The sequence below is a fragment of the Grammomys surdaster genome, unplaced genomic scaffold, assembly GCF_004785775.1.
Source record: "Grammomys surdaster isolate TR1022 unplaced genomic scaffold, NIH_TR_1.0 125561, whole genome shotgun sequence".
Lineage (NCBI taxonomy): Eukaryota > Metazoa > Chordata > Mammalia > Rodentia > Muridae > Grammomys > Grammomys surdaster.
Window position 1 is genome coordinate 1699440 of NW_021620408.1, and position 4779 is coordinate 1704218.

The following is a 4779-nucleotide window of genomic DNA, read 5'->3' on the forward strand; positions in this document are numbered from 1 at the left end:
AGAAAGGGCAGAACTCAGTCTTTATGTTCTGTGTGGTGTGGAGAATAATCTTCTTTAGCTGCGCCTTCAGTTTTGAATGAGTTTGTCAAGAATACAGCAAAAAGAAAAATGAAAGGAAGGAAGGAAAGAAGGAAGGAAGGAAGGAAGGAAGGAAGGAAGGAAGGAAGGAAGGAAAGGAGGAAGGAAGAATAGCAAGTTGACCTAGATATCAAAACATACAGCAGAATGCTACCAGAGTCAAGCTGGAGTTTCATTTGTGCCTTCTCTCCCTGGCTGAGTTTTCTTCATCTTGGGACAAACATAGCAACATCTGTTGGAAATGGTTATTTTTCTAGCTATTCTCAAGAACATAGTATTTTCACTGGGGCTGTTCCACTGTTCTGTCAAGAATTAGACGGGTCTGACTGTCTCCAGACTCGGATTCTTGGAAGACACTTAACAGAAACAGAGTTGCATCTGAATGGAGGATGATAGGGAATCCCACTTCTTGAGCCAGGTTCTGAGTAGGTGACAATCTACCAATATGACACACATTATACACCTGCCCACAATATAATGTGCATTACACACCCACCCCACCCACCCACCATTTACCATATTCTCCTTCTTTTTTTTTTTTAATTTTGCTTTTCGAGACAGGGTTTCTCTGTATAGTCCTGGCTGTCCTGGAACTCACTCTGTAGACTAGGCTGGCCTCAAACTCAGAAATCCGCTTGCCTCTGCCTCCCAAGTGCTGGGATTAAAGGTATGCGCCATCACTGCCCAGCCCATATTCTCCTTCTAATAGGTCCCACACTGCCCTGCATTGGTGGTCTAGATGAGAGATATCTCCATAGGCTCATGTATTTAGACACTTGGCACTGTTTGGGGAGGCTTTAGAATGTTTAGGACGTAGGAGCCTTGCTGGAGGAGTCACTGAGTACAAGCTGACAGTTTATAGCCTGGTCCTGCTTCCAGTTTGCTCTATTTCCTGTGTGTGTGGCTGAGATGTGACCCATCAGCTTCCTGTGCCTACTGCCATGCCTTCCTTACCATTATAGACTCTAGCTCTGCCCTCCACCCCACTCCTACCCCCCCACCTGCCCCCTGGAACCATAAGCCAACATAAAGTCTTCCTTAAGTTGCTATTGGTCATGGTTTTTATCTAAGCAACATTAAAGTAACTAATACACTGTGGTCAGACTCCAGCTCTACTGAAGTCACTGGGCAAAGAAAGTGAGGCTGCCTTGGCTTTGCGCTAACATCTATCCCAATAGGCCGTGGGTGGTGCTGTCCTCCACCCCACCCCCACTGCACTGTAAGTGGTGCTTAAAGTACTACTTGTAGGATGTCGAAGGGTCAGCAGCTGCTGACTCTGGTGATTTGAATGAAAATGACTCTTACTGGCTCATAAGAGATAGCACTATTGGGGGAGTGGCCTTATTGGAGTAGGCGTGGCTTTCAGAAGTGTGTCACTAGAGAATGGGCTTTGAGGTCTTTGAAGCTCAAGTCGAGGCTCAGTGGCTCACTCTCTCTCCTGCTGCCTGTGGGCCAGGATGAATAACTCTCAGCTCCTTCTCCAGCACCATGTCTGCCTGTATGCTGCCATGCTTCCCGCCATGATGATAACGGACTAAACCTCTGAAACTGTAAGTTACCCCCAGTGAAATGTTTTCCTTTATAAGAGTTGTCGTCATGGTGTCCCTTCACAGGAATTGAAGGCTGAAGGGGAGGACCTTGACAGGTGGCTACAGAGGAGGGGACACTACCTCCAGAGAAGAGTTACTGGGTCAGCTTAGCAAGACTCTCCTGTCTGCTGTGTGAAGGATGCCTGTGATTTCTGTTGCTGTGATAAAAACAAACAAACAAGCAAACAAAAAACAATAACAAAAAACCTGACAGAGGGCAGCTTAGGGAAGAAAAGATTAACATGGTTTACAATCCCAGGTTACAGTCTGTCATGGGGGTGGGGTGGGGAGGAGGTCAAGGTACCCGGATCTGGAAGCAGCTGTCCACACCACACCCACAGTCATGGGCAGAGAGAAATGAATGTGTACAGGCTTGGGTGCTCACCTACCTTTCTCTGCTGGAATTTCAGTTGTGTCCAGGTCCCAAAGCCAGGGAATGGTGCCGCCAACCTTCAGACCGGGTCTTCCCATATTAACTAAAGCAATCAACAGCACCTTCCACAGACATGCCTACGGGCCAACCTGTTCTAAATAAGTCTCTCGCTGAGACTCTTTCCAGGTGGTTCTAGGCTACGTTGGCAAAATTAGTCATCACAAAGACTGGGGTTTGACAGGAGTCAGAACAGAAAGGCCAGTGCAGGCCTGAGGGAGGGAGGGTGGTGACCAGGACCAAACTTTGGCAGTGAGGACAAAAAGGTCTAAAGGGGACAGGAATACCCAAGGAAAAGACAAGTTTCAGAGGTTATAGAATTGAGGAAAGTAGGTGTCCTGGTTGGGTGCCATGTGGACAGGGACAATTTCAGAGGCCTTGCAGGAAGTTAAGGTTGGCTTAGCTAAATTTTAGGGCGCAAAGGGTTTCTGGGTCATTCAAAATCCCAGGATCCAAATGGAGCAAGCCTGAGTATGGAAGCAACCAAGGAAGCCGAGCAGAGGTCAGAAGCCATAGCTGCCTCCAACTTTGCAGAGTTTCCACAGGAAAGTTGGCTACTAGGCCTTTATCAATGCCCACACCCGCCACAGAAGTACTAGACACATACTTTCTGACCCTTGTTTTGGGGTCTGTATAAATACAGCGTTTTCTACGTCTGCCCTTGTTCTGAATACCGACATCTTATGTTTACTAATAAGCTTCAGACACTATAGCTGGGCGGGTTCGGAGCTATTCTAACCCAACAAAGCTGGCCTTAGCGTACTTCTCAGACTGCTTTCCAGTCACATCGCCAGATACTTGCCATCGTGGTCTTGCCTTGGCACTTCCTTCTTCATACGCTTCCCAATAATGACAACTCCCTGGTTCCCTACCTGAGACTATCTCTCTCTTTCTCCTGACACAAAGGTCCTGCCTCTTCCTTTCTTGCCCGGCTGTAGGCTGTTTAGCCCTTTACTTTAACTGATCAGTAGATTCTGGAATAAAATGTTTTACAAAATATTGAGTCAGGATTCCTATTTCATAATAATGACAATACCAAAGTCCAGACTGCAACCAGGTCTCTGGATAGAGAAATCAGCATCTGAATACACAGTACATGAAAACATTCCCCAACAGGGGCTTTTAAAATACACTTTTTCTATTTTTTTTTATAGGACCAGCTTGATGAATGTTTCCTTTGAGACCATCTACCGGAGCCAAGTCTTTGCTTGGTCCCTTCCTCTCCTGACCCCCTGAAACCACTCATTTGATTGCTGTCACCTCAATCCAGTTTCACCAACTCTTGAGCTAGAACCATGGGATCAGGCTCTTTGCACTGGTTTGGGTCCAGCTCCTTTTAACCCACATCCTGTGTGTCAGATCTGTAGTGTGCTAGTGGTTTGTTACATTTATGCATACAATATGTGTGTCCCTCAAAATTCAGAGGAGATTCCAAGGCCCCAAATATGAGGATGCTCAAGTCTCTCATGAAATGATGCAGTGTTTACAGGCACTCTACACACATCCTCCCACGTGCTTCACTCCAGCTGCAGAAAACTGAGCTAAAACTGGTTTAGGACCCCAGGACTAGGGATTGAGGTGCATAATTTACATATCAAAACAGACCTGGCCTGTAGCTTCTCCCAGCATCCCTCAGTTCCCTCTTGGCTCCCAACCCTGAACTTTCCAGCCCAGGAGCTGGGCTGCCCTTCCCTCAGAGGCTCCTCCCTATATAAATCCAGACATTTTGCACCCCCCTCTCCTTCTTCCATTCTGTCTCTAGGTGTCCGATCTTTCTTTCTTTCTCTTTCCCCTTCACCTATTCCCCATGGTGACTTTGGTCCTTAGGGCCAGTGAACTCACCAGAGAGCAACTTCCTAATAAACCTGCTTTCAAAATATTCTAATCTGACTTGAATTGGCTCATTTCACTGGTGGAAGAATCAAAACCCTATCAAAAACCTGTAAGAGCTATAAAATCTCTTATTTTTTTTAGGCAATGACAACAACAGTTGTACATGTTCAGTACAGGTGCAAATTCTTCCAAATGTTTTAGAAACATTTTTGAACCTCCCATGCAGAAGTTATGGCTACCAAGTGCCGAATGTATCCCACGGACTGAGCACTACACGGTGTTATATCCCACTCTACTGTGGACGAACACTGGGTTGTTTCCAGGCCAACTGAACTAGGGATTCCTCTGCTAAAGACAGTCTTGCATAGGACTTCAAGGAAACCCAGATTGTTCTTTAAGAGTGGAGGATCCAGGTATGACACAGTGGTGTGTTGAGAACAAGGAGATGCTGAGTTTCCTAGAGGGCCATTCAGCAGCGCACAGGAATGCTAGCTGCCCCTGACTCAGTGCTCAGCCCGGTATCCATTTAACAAGAGCTCCCTGGCCTTCTGTTTTCTTCTGTTGTTTGACGACAGAAAACCAGGTACAGGTACACTGATCCCTAAGGACTCCTAAGCAGTTAAACCAGAGGGTGACAGTCAAACCTGCTGCGGTCTCAACTGAGGGACCAATGAACACCGTCCCAGCTCAGATGTGATACCTGGAACTGGGATGGCCATCTTGTGCACACAAAACCAACTGAAGGACAACGGAGTGTTGGAAGAAACCCAGGTCCTCTGTGACACTAAGCCACTCCACTTATCTGTCACTCTCTGTGACACTAAGCCACTCCACTTACCTGTCACTCTC